We start from the raw sequence: 13,431 nt of genomic DNA on the forward strand, positions 1-13,431 counted from the left end.
ATAAACTGTTAGTGCAACATTGAGGACAAATATATGTTTCAGAATTTGAGTTATGGGTTTGACTCAGGTTTGAATTAATTAGTTGTGAATACTTGGCTTAGCTATTAAACTATTCAAACTTCAGGTTTTTCCATCTGTAAGATGGGATTAACTCACATAAACTTACAGCTTTGCTGTGAAGATGAAATAACTGCATTAAGGCAATGCTTGCTGCTGTACTAATAATCAAATGCAAAACTGCATAATGACTCAGAGTGTAGAGAAGTTTGTTTCTAACTCACTTAAACTGCAAAACGCACGATCCTGATTGTCAGATATATTTTCTCCAAGTAATGCTTCAGGGACGTTTGTTCCATTTTGTGGCTCGGCTCTCTGCAATACGTGGTTTCTAAGGTTGCCTGGGAACTGTCTCCATTCCCATCATCCAGAAAGGGCAAAGGACCATGGATGATCTCAAGAGGGAGGTTTTCATGGGCCAGGTGTGGAGGTGTTACACATTGTTTCTGCTCATTTTCCAGTTGTTAGAACCCAGTTGCATGGTTGAACCCAAGTACAATATAGGCTGGGAATGTATTCTTAAAAAGAATAAATAGGTTTGATGAACTGTTAGCAGTCTCTGCCACAGTGATCTATGAGAAGGGAAAGGCTTCCTACAAGGGACTTGCCTGGTGGTCCATTGGTTAAGACTCCACCTGCCAATGCAGGGAACACCGGTTCAATCCCTGGTCCAGGAAGATTCCACATGTCCTGGGGCAACTAAGCCTGTGTGCCATAACTACTGAGTCTTCATGCTCTAGAGCCCATGTTCTGCCACAAGAGAAGCCACTGCAATGAGAAGGCCACGTGCCACAGCTACAGTAGCCCCCACTCACAGCAACTAGAGAAAGCCTGCATGTGACAAGGAAGATTCAGTGCAGCCAGACAGCAAAACAAAACAGACTACCTATGAGATTCTAGTAGATGCTTAATAAACATTCTTTACAGTTTGCTTTCTCTAGGTTTCTTCAAGTCTTATGTAAATATCAAGAATGTTTTATCTACTAGGGATCAAATGCATGGCTTTAAAATAGAACATATAAGTCCTGCAGCCATGAAAAAATGATTAGTTCAGGAGTCTTTCTTGCCTGATAATTCTTGGTATTCATAGAGCAACTCGCTTAGTGAAAACATCTTGGTTCATTACCTCTCAGAACTAGAGGGAAAACTAGAGGCATTCAATAAGTGTTGGATGCCTAATTGAACAGATATACCTCTTTTGATTTAATAAACTATCAGGACTGAACAAGTGTTGTACCCTGTTGTAAAGCATATGGTAAAATGTGAGAACTAAACTGATTCTCTAGAGATTTGCCATGCAAGAACTGCTACTTGATTTTTATTTACAGTAGAAAATGACTGTATTTCTAACATAAAATTAACAGACTTTACACAAATTTTCAGTTTTTTATTGTGTTGTTGAATAATTTCTTTGGGTTTTACTCTTTCATGATTCCAGATACATGTGAAAGCTACTGGTAATTTCTGCTTGTCAAAATCAGGTTTGTAAGAATCTTTGCAAACACATATAGATGGGTTTGAACTTTGGTTTTTCTTTACCTTTTCTTAGGTACTTGACTTTGGGCAACTTACATTACATATGTGGGCCTCAATATTTTTGTCCATCACACAGGATGAGGATAAACCTAGGTTATGTATTTATTTATTTATTTATTTTTTTGTCTGTCAAAAATAAGCATTTTAATCAACAAGAACTCATAAATACATCTAATGCAACTTTCTAAGATACACTTGCTACAATTTTATATCCCTCTGAAAATGGCAAAAATTAATGAAAGATATAGCCTATTGGTAGCATATTAAAAGAAAACATATAAACATAAAATTATGCTTAGATATCAATGTTTCAGGGGTTTATCTTCCTTTGAAATAATTTAGATATCCAGTAATGATCCATTAATTAGCTCTATTTAATTATTCTAAGGTTTTAAATTCCCTAGAGTTCTTTTTAAAATTGAGATTATGTATTTATAGTGAATTTTAAATGAGATAATACATGCAAAACAATGTATTTTTTGCATTATTTACTGTATTCCAGAATGCATTTTCCAGTATAGTAAAGTGCATTTTTATTAATATTAACAGCAATGATAATATTAGTAATATCAAATTATAATAAAGTATTACCAGGGAAAGGTATATTTTTCTCAGAGGTGCACTATATCTATGAAATAGGAATGATGTTTAAACATATTTTCCTTTAAAAGCCACATTCCTAGGGAAAACATGGAATGAGTTTCACATGTGCATCCTATAAGGCTCTGAGCAAGCTTTTGTTCTCACCTGTTTTGACATTGCATAATTGGATAGTAAACAATTATGTCACATGTTTGGCCTGTACTTAATAATTTTGAAAAGCCACTAGAGGGTGCTACTTTGTTAGGAAAATAAAAGCACCTCCCAACAGTAGCATTCAGTCGGCAGCGGCGACGTCTGATGTTAGGGGCCAGAACTGAGCTCTCTGCTGTGAGTATCCGGATAGAATTTATTCATTTATCGTTTATGTCGGAAGTAAATGGCAATAGAGTAGGCAAGCCACAAAAGTTGATACAAATAAAATCCTAGTCTTTTCTTTCAGTAAAGATTTATACCAATTCTGTTCTGCAAAAGCTGTATTTCTTACCAAACAAAATTCTGAGGCTATATGAGTTTCTTATGAGAGATAAGCTGGCTTTACTATGTGAGCTGTGTTTTGACAAGATATCTGTTGCTCTAAGTTTGGCATAATGATTTTCTTCCATTTTTGGTAGTTTTTATTATAAGGATGGGTGAAAATGAAGAGCCTGTATTATTTTTGCCCTCTGAAAAATCACATTTCAGTGATCCAAAGATCACAGATGTGTTCAAGTGGGTGAGCTGCAGATAAACTAAGTATGTGACCTTCATTTTCATTTCTCTGGGTTTAAAGTGAATGTTGTGCTGGTGAGAGGTTGTGTGAAATGTCAGCCTCAATTATGAATAACAATCTTTAGTCTATAGTTCATATTCAGTGGCAAGATCATCTTTGTGAAGCCAATTATCTAAGGATAAAACACAGTCAGCCTGGGTTTAGTCAAAAGATTTCTGCAGATTAACTCTTGTCTTTTCAGTCAACCATGAGGTAACAACAGAGATGGAGGAAGATTGTCAGTAGTTGGACAAGAGGAAGAAATGAATGGGGAAATCTAAAAGAATTAAAATTCTCCAATAGAAGTGAACTATGCAAAAACTGGGTGTTCTTAGGGTGTACATTTTTGATCCCTGATAGAGGAGTCAGTTTCTTGAGGATTGTTTTTTTCCACTCCATATAACTTCTGAAGTACTAGTAGGGGGGAAAGTTTTGGATTTGACTTATGTTAGTAAAAGGAACAGCTAAGAAGTTTCAGACTAAACTATCTGGAAGGGTCTAGCTCCTCAAGTCTTCTGAGCTCTTCAGAGCCAAAGTAACTCATTACAAGTCTGTTTTGGACTTAATTACACAGAATATAGTCAGTTACTGGCTCATGGTATGTGTGTATGTCTTTGTGTGTGTGTGTGTTCTCCATACAGTCACATACACTTGATCACAACTTTTAAGAGGTCATGTCAGTCAAGAGCTTAGTGTTACCCTACCCTAATTTTTAATGTTAATCCAGCTTCTTTAGCTTGTTTATCTTTTGGAATAGCTTTAGTGAGTTAGGTGGTTATTCGTGGTAGGATTGAGGATGAATCAGAGGCTTGGATTACTATTCACTGTTGAGATGTTTTGAATTCCATCTTCCAATCTTTTGCAGAGAATTTGAGACTGGCAACATTTGGGTAGCACTAGAATATGAAAAAAAATTTTTAACCATTTTTTTCATGAATGTAGATCATGTTTATCTTTTTTTTTGTAAATTCACTTGAGAAAAGCAAAGAAATGAATGGGATTATCTCATTGTCCATGTTAGGGAAGTAAGGAAACTCTAATTCACCCTTCTCTGGTCAGAGAGGGCTGAGTTTTTACTGAGAAAAATACCTCTAACTTACCATCTGTGTAAAAGCATGGATTACAGAAAATAATCTTGTATTAGAAGGAAGATGAGGGTTTTAAGCTCTCTGCTTCTGATGTGCCATTCTTAGTTGTGGCAAATGGATTTACCTTAAACCATGAACATCACTAAGCTTTAGTTTATTTTTTTAATGAAAAAAATTTTTTATAAGAAGTAATTCAAGAGAATTGCTGGGAGTGACATATAAAAAAGTACCCTCAAGACCTTAAAGGCCAAATAGAAGTGTTGTCATGGTCTGTGACAATATGGTCAAATTGAGCCTTACTAGGTGAATTGAACACTACTAAGAAAATACTTTAGTATTTCTTAGGGAAGCCTGGTGTGCTGCAGTCCGTGGGGTTGCAAAGAGTTGGACACGACTGAGCAACTGAACTGAAGAAAATACCCTGTTTGTTTTTCCATTCCTTGATTTTCTGTAGCATTCCAACTTCTCATTCTATACATTTCTGTCTTGCAAATAACCATATTGAATGTTTCAGCCTGACAGCAGATGCTAAAGGTGTGATGACGAGGGAAGTAAAAGAAGGTAGTTTATCTTCTTGTGTAATACACAGTGTGCCTGCCAATAGCTGTGCTTTTGCTCTTGATTTCATCATAAATTTTCTATGACCTTATTCTTGCTTTAAGGCATATTACACTCTTGCCCTCTTAAGCTTAGATACTCAAATAATCCCAAGAAATTCCCTTTACTTACTTAAAACCTAAATGGACATGAAATTTAAAATATTGTACTTGGAATTTTGCTAAATTTTCTCATTTGGAAACTAGAGGGGACAAGTTTTCTCAGTAGCTTTATTTGGTATAGGTTCATGGTTCTCAAACCCTAAATCAAAGCTTTTCTGTATTGCCTCACTGGACTGAATTTTGTGTGTGAGTCCTCTTCTCTCACTTTGTATGTCCTTAAACCTTGTTTAAAAAGTAAGTTAGTCTTCATTTCACTGCTTGGGTTAATAACACACACATACCTATATGTATGGGGTAAGACAGATAGAGATCAAACAAATCAAAATATTACCTTTGTCCTTTATGATTGATAAAACTGATATTAGAGACTGTGACTTGGGGAAGTGATGATAATCTTAATACCAAACTCCAAGCTCAGCCAGAGCAGGCAGTTGGGAAGATCCTGGGTGGAAGTTGGCCCTTGTTCCACTGAAAGACAGGTGGAGTGTGTATACCATCTCAGATTAACTGGCTCCCTCCAGGATGTAGGCAATAGGGACCGAACTGCATCTACCTAATTCCTTTCTCAAACTCATAGGTCAGCTCACTGACTTTCTGGGAGGAGAAACTTTGGAAATGCCTCGTTACAGAAACCCAAGGGGAGGAAAGAATGTCCCAAGACCACTACCACTCAAAATATTCTCCAGGGGGTTGTGTGTGTGTGTTTTGTTTTTTTTTTTTAACTTCATGGAGCTTAACCATTAAGGCTATGAAAAGTAAGATGGCTGCTGTTGTCTTAGTTGAGAAACTCTGTAGTCGATCAAGATGTCCTGCCCCTACCGCCATGAGGCTGTTGTCCTACCACCACTGATCTCTGACTTGTTGAGGACCTGCTTGGGAAGCCAGTGAGAGAGAGAGAGACCCTATTCCCTCAGAAGTGTCCAAAAGGACAGTCTGTGCTGCAGCTGAAAACTCTCTTCTTTTTATTCCCAACTCAAACTACTATCTAGCTACATTGTCCAAGTTTTTTAGAAGTTTTGTAATAATATCAAATGACCGAATGGAGCTATTCCAATAATAACACACCAAAAAACTAGAGGTCCTAAATATAAATCTCTGCCCACTACTAAATTCCTCAACAAAAATTAAAGTACAAATGTAAAGTCCCTTGCATTTTACTGGTCAAATGAATTAGAGCTCAGAATCAAATTATGTGGCCTTTGTGATTTTAGAGAATTAGTGAAAAAAATTGTGCTTACTAATTTCTCATTCTGTCTAGCCTCAACAGAGATGTCTTACTGGCTGCAGAGGGTAAATTTCCTTCAACAGCTGCAGCCTGATTTGTTTCTCATGGAATGGGTTAACTCCTTTACAACTTCGGAAATAACATTAATTTATTGCAAAGTTTTTGTACCTAATTTTTTTAGAAAAGGGGGTCACAAGATTATTAAAGCACTGGCCCCATTCTCACCAAATTTAGAAAAAAAAAAGAACAATACTTAGCTCCTACAATAGTTTTTCCAGAGAAAATTGTGTTTCCCAAACTCAGATTCTAGAAGAGATTCATTGAGTTCTGAGAATAGCATGCACAGTCTTGATTTTGGTCTGACTAGGATGCCAGATTTTCAGAATCGATGATTTGGAAACTTGAATTCAACTGGGAGAAATCACCTATAAATATATTACCTTTGGCCCTAGAGAATTACCAGGTCTTGAGGAAAAACGCATTTATGAACACCATCTCTTTTCCAAGAAAGGGATGCTTGAGATATGCTGAGCAAGTTTAGGACTTTGCTGGGGTCTTTCCATTATTATTTGGCATACTCTTGAGCCTTTTTTTGTGTGTGGGGGGTGCATTCTGATGGTGATTTAGTGTGGATTCTGTTTACTAATAAGTCCACCACTCTCTCTTTTTTCATGGTGGTTGATTCTACTGCTCTGGCTATGAAATTGCTAGAAATGAAATGAAATCTCCTAGAGAAAACTTCTCCTCTTTATCCTTCCTCCAGCTGGAGAAACATGTTCAGCAGATTCCTAAACTCACACTATCATTGATATTTTTTTAAAGCTTGTAGCCTTAAAAGGGTTCAGTGAGAAGAGGTATCTCCCTATGTTCTTCAAGAAAATGCTACTTGATGCAAAAATTTTCAACTAGGACCTCACCTATGTGCGATCCAAAAGTGCTCACAGAATTTAGGTATGTGATTAAAGACAATGCCTATATAAAGAGTTGTTGTAGTCGTTAAGTTGTGTTTGACTGTTTTGTGACCTCGTGGACTGTAGCCCTCCAGGCTCCTCTGCCTATGGGATTGCCCAGGCAAGAATACTGGAATGGGTTGCCATTTCCTTCTCCAGGGGATCTTCCCGACCCAGGGATCGAGCCTACGTCTCCTGCATTGGCAGGCAGATTCTTGAGCATGGAGCCACTGGTGTTCCACTGACATGGTTGAGAAACATAGTAACATAAACAAAAATAGTTTCACCTGCTGTCCACAACGATAGATACTTCAAAGTCATGCTACAGCAGTCCGCTTCTGAAGGTCTCTGTGGCCCACACGGCATGATTTAAGGTGTGGAAAGCCCTGCTTGTGTAAAAACAGCCTCTCACTCTATGAAACACAGTCACACACCTGTGGACAAGCCATGGTAAGCTGCAGTCCTCCGCCAAATGTAGAACTGCATAGTGACCTATTCCTTTAAAATACAAGTCCTAAAGCTGCCACCAAGGCTGCACTGATTATAAGCACACCACACAACTGTGATGTTGGCGACTCTGGCGGGGACTCTTCTTCACTGAGACTGATATCCTGACCACTCGGGGTACTCAGGGGCCAGCTTGCCTGCCAATGGACCAGACCCAGAAGCCGCAACTGGGGACCCTTTTGTCCCTGGTCTCCTCCTGACGCAGACACCTGGCCAGAGTGCCCCGACTGGTAAGGAAGAAGAGACTTTATTGACCTCCCTCCCTTTCCCTCTCTCTTTTCTCTCCTTAACCCTTCCTATCCTTCCCCGTTTTTCTAGTCCCCCGGTCCTGGATGCAGGAATCTGGTCGAAGGGCCCTCAGCCTGAGCTGAGGATTGGAAACTGATCACCTCCTCTTGGCAGAGAACTCGAATTCTGGTTCTGATCTGGTCTGATTTGTGGTAGGGCCGAGTTCCAGTCCTCCTTTCTCTGGAGGCCCAGGGAAAAGTCCCATAATGCCTGGGTATCTGTAGGTGGCAGGAGACCTCTGTAAGGCTACCCCTTTGGCACCCCCTCTCTCGCCTCCTCCTGCTGCTTCTTTCAACCTGGCTTCCTCTCCTCCCTTGAAATCTTTGATGTTAGTACTTGGATCTGAAGTTCTGTGTCTCTATAGGAGGTTTTCTGAGAGACTGTATTCTGGTATTTAAGGGCTTCCCTGGTGGTGCAGAGGTTAAAGTGTCTGCCTGCAATGTGGGAGACCTGGGTTCTATCCCTGGGTCAGGAAGATCCCCTGGAGAAGGAAATGGCAACCCACTCCAGTATTCTTGCCTGGAGAATCCCAAGGACGGAGGAGCTTGGTGGGCTACAGTCCATGGGTCGAAAAGAGTCGGACACGACTGAGCGATTTCACTTTCACACAACTCTGCAAGTCAGTTGCCTGGTGCAATATAAAGCCCCCAGAAACCACCAGGAGTCAATCACAGACAGAGCCTGACTTCACCCAGTGCCTCATGATTCAGTATTGTTTTCGCTTGCCAGATTATACTACATGTCTGTTTCTCAGTATTCCTGGCTCAAGGCACCGTATCCTAACACTCCCTTGATGCGAACTCCCAGATCTTGGGTAAAGGCAGAATCTACTGTGTAAAACATGGGACTTGGAATAACAGAACCGAATGCCTACACTCTATAGTTACCTGCATCATAGGGGAGGGAGAGGCCGAAGGAGCTGGGCTAGTCATGTCCAGTTCTTCTCTGAAATTCACCAGTCGGGTAACTCACCCCATCTTGTGCACAAAAAGCTGGTGGTATTTAGGACATTTAGGATGTTTCTCCTCATGGAAAACAGAACTTGATTGGATCTTCCCCCTATAGCCTCCTTTGATAGCTTGTTCTACCCTCCAGAATGCAAAACTGAAACCAACCAATCAAACACAAAAGACTTATGTGTTCTAAGTAATTGAGGAGCTCAACAGTTGAGTGACTCAACTGATGCACGATCAATTTCAATTCTGCTGCAGGTTTCCCCAGGTGCTTTACATATGTTAGCTGTAACTGATCTCTTCAAACACTTGATGTAACATATTTCTGGAAATGCTTGGTGAAATCTTGTTTTCCATAAGTAGGTTGGAAAGATTTCAAATAACACAGATGAGACAGAAAAATGGAATGAATAGGAAAAGGATTCAAAGTGTGCAGTTGATACAGGGAGAGGTAATTACATTAAATTAAATGAAGTAATAGTTTTGTGAAAGGACTTGGCAAACCTGTAATACCATATGAAGGCAAAATTTTAGCTTTTACATTCCTTGCAAATGGATTGCAATTTGAAGTCCACAGTTCCTATGGTAAGAGTTTTGGGAGGAACTCTAAAATCGAGTTTTGAACTTTATCTTAAAGAAATGCCTTGAAATGATCTCTGTTGCCTTGGAGTCTATGTTCACAGTCACCCACTTAATGAATAGCCAAATGGAACCAAAAGACCATATGGTTCTCTTAATGACTGGTGCAAGGGCTGGTGTTTGCCTAGATTGGTGTGAAATGCATGGGTGCCAGGGCATGAGATGCTGACAGAGATAAAAACTTGGCCATAAAAAATATTAGTAATGTCAACTCTAAATATGAAGGAAAAAAAAAGAAAAATATGAAGGAAAAGAGATATGTATATTTTAGAATCTAGAAGATTAATTCCCTCTTTGCTTTCTTATTTTATAAGGTCAGGAAATGATTTGATCAGTAATGGCTTCTTTAAAAAATAGCAAACCAATATTAGAAAGACCCCAATCTATGTTCTACTTTCCTTTAAGTTTAGTGTATATAAATATTTTATCCAGGGGACTAATTAACAACTTGTTATTTTGCATTTTACTTAAATGATTAGTTCAAAGATGTGTCATGTCTTAATGAAATACCTCCTTTCAATGAAAAAAAAAAATCCTTATGGATCTTACAACAGACGGTAAGTTCTGCTATAATCCGGGTTTTGAAAACGTGAAATTGCTCCGACACAGTTGATGTTTTAGGAAATTTTGAGCACAACACAGATTTTGTCTGTGCTTTGAACAGTTTTGTTTGTAAAAAAAAAAAAAAAATACAGGTGGATGTAATGAACTGCAGTCAGCTGAATCCAGTTGCATAGGAATTCACACAACACACATGCTCGCATCTCAAGTTCTACCAGGTATGTATTAGAAGCCACACTCACTCACATCTGATGTTAGAACTTTCAGATCCATTTCAGGTAACCCTCCTTCCATCATTTTACAATGACTCACAGGTGCAACCCTTATGTAATCTTCATGTCTTTTTCAAGGTAAAGTGCCATGTTTGTTGTAGTATTTATGCATTTTGAAACTATTTCACGTGTATAAAATTGTGCTACCATTTTTATTAGGTTTCAGTCTTTAAAAAAAATTTGTCACTGATGTGGTTTCTGAGAGTTGCATTCCAGGACTCATTTTCTCACAAGCCCTCTGGCTTTTATTGTGTGCTTTTGCAAAGCAAGGTAATTTTATGGACTGCATATGTCATGTTCCAGCAGAACTGACTGGATTTTAAATACAGTTTTTCACTTTTATTTATATTTTGGAGAAACAAGTAATACTGTCTCTATTTCTCTTCTTCCATCCCCCTAACTTTGTTGATAGTATTGTTGGTTTATTGCAAGATTCCTTCATGGTATCTGTTGGCTAGCTTCTGGGGGGAGCAAATTTGTGTTCATTTGGACTGTGAACAATTTTGTGAAGAGATATACCTTTGAAACCAGGCAGAAACTTGTAGGAATCTGACTTTAGGCTCAGAGATATTGACAACATACATGCTTGTATTTTATTATGCTCTGATTTTGAGATAAACTTTGGCAGTCAACAAGTTCCATATTTAATAAATATGTATAAAAATATGCATAAGGAAAAACTTTTGGAGGGTTTTATTTTTATTTTGTGCATCTGTCTCAGGCTACGTGAATACTATCACATAAATGGTACATGCATCTACTCTACTCTGATATTTATTGTATTTGTATTGAGAAACCCCTTTTTCTCTTCTTTTTCAAACATTATTGAAGTATAATTGATAAGTAAAATTGTAAGATATATTAATAAAGCATCAGTTCAGTTCAGTCGCTCAGTTGTGTCCAACTTTTTGCGACCCCTGATGCAGCACACCAGGCCTCCCTGTCCATCACCAACTCCTGGAGTTTTTCAAACTCATATCCAATGAGTCAGTGATGCCATCCAACCATCTCATCCTCTGTTGTCCCCTTCCCCTCCTGTCCTCAATCTTTCCCAGCATCAGGGTCTTTTCAAATGAGTCAACTCTTCACATCAGGTGGCCAAAGTACTGGAGTTTCAGCCTCAACATCAGTCCTTCCAATGAATATTCAGGACTGATTTCCTTTAGGATGGACTGGTTGGATCTCCTTGCAGCCCAAGGGACTCTCAAGAGTCTTCTCCAACACCACACTTCAAAAGCATCAATTCTTCGGTGCTCAGCTTTCTTCACAGTCCAACTCTCACATCCATACATGACTACTGGAAAAACCATAGCCTTGACTAGACAGACCTTTGTTGACAAAGTAATCTCTCTGCTTTTTAACATGCTGTCTAGGTTGGTCATAACTTTCCTTCCAAGGAGCAAGCGTCTTTTAATTTCATGGCTGCAGTCACCATGTGCAGTGATATTGGAGCTCCCCCCCAAAATAAAGTCAGCCACTGTTTCCACTGTTTTCCCATCTATTTGCCACGAAGTGATGGGACTAGATGCCATGATCTTAGTTTTCTGAATGTTTTAAGCCAACTTTTTCACTCTCCTCTTTCACTCTCCCAAAAGGCTTTTTAGTTCTTCTTCACTTTCTACCATAAGGGTGGTGTCATCTGCATATCTGAGGTTATTGATATTTCTCCCGGCAATCTTGATTCCAGCTTGTGCTTCTTCCAGTCCAGCATTTCATCATGATGTACTCTGCATATAAGTTAAACAAGCAGGGTGACAATATACAGCGTTGACATACTCCTTTTTCTATTTGGAACCAGTCTGTTGTTCCATGTCCACTTCTAACTGTTACTTCTTGACCTTCATTCACGTTTCTCAAGAGGCAGATCATGTGGTCTGGTATTCCGATCTCTTGAAGAATTTTCCACAGTTTATTGTGATCCACACAGTCAAAGGCTTTGGCATAGTCAATAAAGCAGAAATAGATGTTTTTCTGGAACTCTCTTGCTTTTGTGATGATCCAGCAGATGTTGGCAATTTGATCTCTGTTTCCTCTGCCTTTTCTAAAGCCAGTTTGAACATCTGGAAGTTCATGGTTCACGTTTTGTGAAGCCTGGTTTGGAGAATTTTGAGTGTTACTTTACTAGCGTGTGAGATGAGTGCAATTATGCAGTAGTTTGAGCATTCTTTGGCATTGCCTTTCTTTGGGATTGGAATGAAAACTGACCTTTTTCAGTCCTGTGGCCACTGCTGAGTTTTCCAAATTTGCTGCCATATTGAGTGCAGCACTTTCACAGCTTCATCTTTTAGGATTTGAAATAGCTCAACTGGAATTCCACCACCTCCACTAGCTTTGTTTGTAGTGATGCTTCCTAAGGGCCACTTGACTTCACATTCCAGGATGTCTGGCTCTATATAAAGTATACCTCATGATAATTTGATATATGTATATGTTATAAAGGGATTCCTAGGTGGCTCAGTTGTAAAGAATCCACTTGACAATGCAGGAGACACAGGAGATGCAGGTTCCATCCCTGGGTCAGGAACATCCCCTGGAGGGAGGAAATGGCAAGCTACTCCAGTATTCTTTCCTGGAGAATCCCATGGATAGAAGAGCCTGGCAGGTTACAGTCCATGGAGTCATAAAGAGTCAGACATGAGTGAATGACTTAGCACACATGCATACGTTATAAAAGGTTTCTTCCCATGTAGTTAATTAACACATCTATCACATCACATATTTTATCTTTTTTTAAGAAACTCCTTTGCTTTTCTATATTCCCTCTCCCATTCATCATGTCCTATACCCCACGCACATAGTGCATAAAACATAAGTTATAGACCAAAAGTTCAATGATGTGAAGGAAGTGTGTGTGGCCATAAAAGCTGAAAAGAAATATTAATATTTATTTACTTCCTTCTGTGTTCCAGGAAGTTGGCTACATTGTTCACTGATAATATATCTCATTCATTGACACTGATGTTTTCTTCTCTACTGTCTGTCTTTAGCACTCAATCTGGTTTGAAGCATTTCAATCTAATGCAGTAGTTGAGTGGTTGGAGTTGCAGAGTCTTGAAAGCCAAGTAGCCTGGTTGTTTCTAGATTCTTAAAGGATAAAAGTGGAACATTAAAGTGTATATCTATCTATCTATATATATACACACACACACACACACATATATATATCGTTCAATCTTCGCAGAACCCCTTATAGTTTTCACTCTCCATTTTAGCAGATGAAGAAGCTAAAGCTCATGGAAGGTTATTAGCTGTCCTAGTGTCACGTGGTGTCAGAGTCATAAGTCC

At 38.9% G+C, this 13,431-nt stretch overlaps 1 protein-coding gene across 1 annotated transcript in view; it reads left to right on the plus strand.

The window, feature by feature from the left end:
* Window positions 1–2,472: 2,472 nt before the first annotated feature.
* The window catches only part of ARHGAP24 (Rho GTPase activating protein 24), a 914,624-nt gene continuing 903,665 nt past the window's right edge, over window positions 2,473–13,431 (plus strand). The window contains exon 1 of the mRNA XM_061420700.1: window positions 2,473–2,523. The gene's annotated coding sequence lies outside the window, so the exon portion shown is untranslated. The remainder of the gene's footprint in view (window positions 2,524–13,431) is intronic.

Source organism: Bos javanicus, chromosome 6 (genome assembly GCF_032452875.1).
Source record: "Bos javanicus breed banteng chromosome 6, ARS-OSU_banteng_1.0, whole genome shotgun sequence".
Lineage (NCBI taxonomy): Eukaryota > Metazoa > Chordata > Mammalia > Artiodactyla > Bovidae > Bos > Bos javanicus.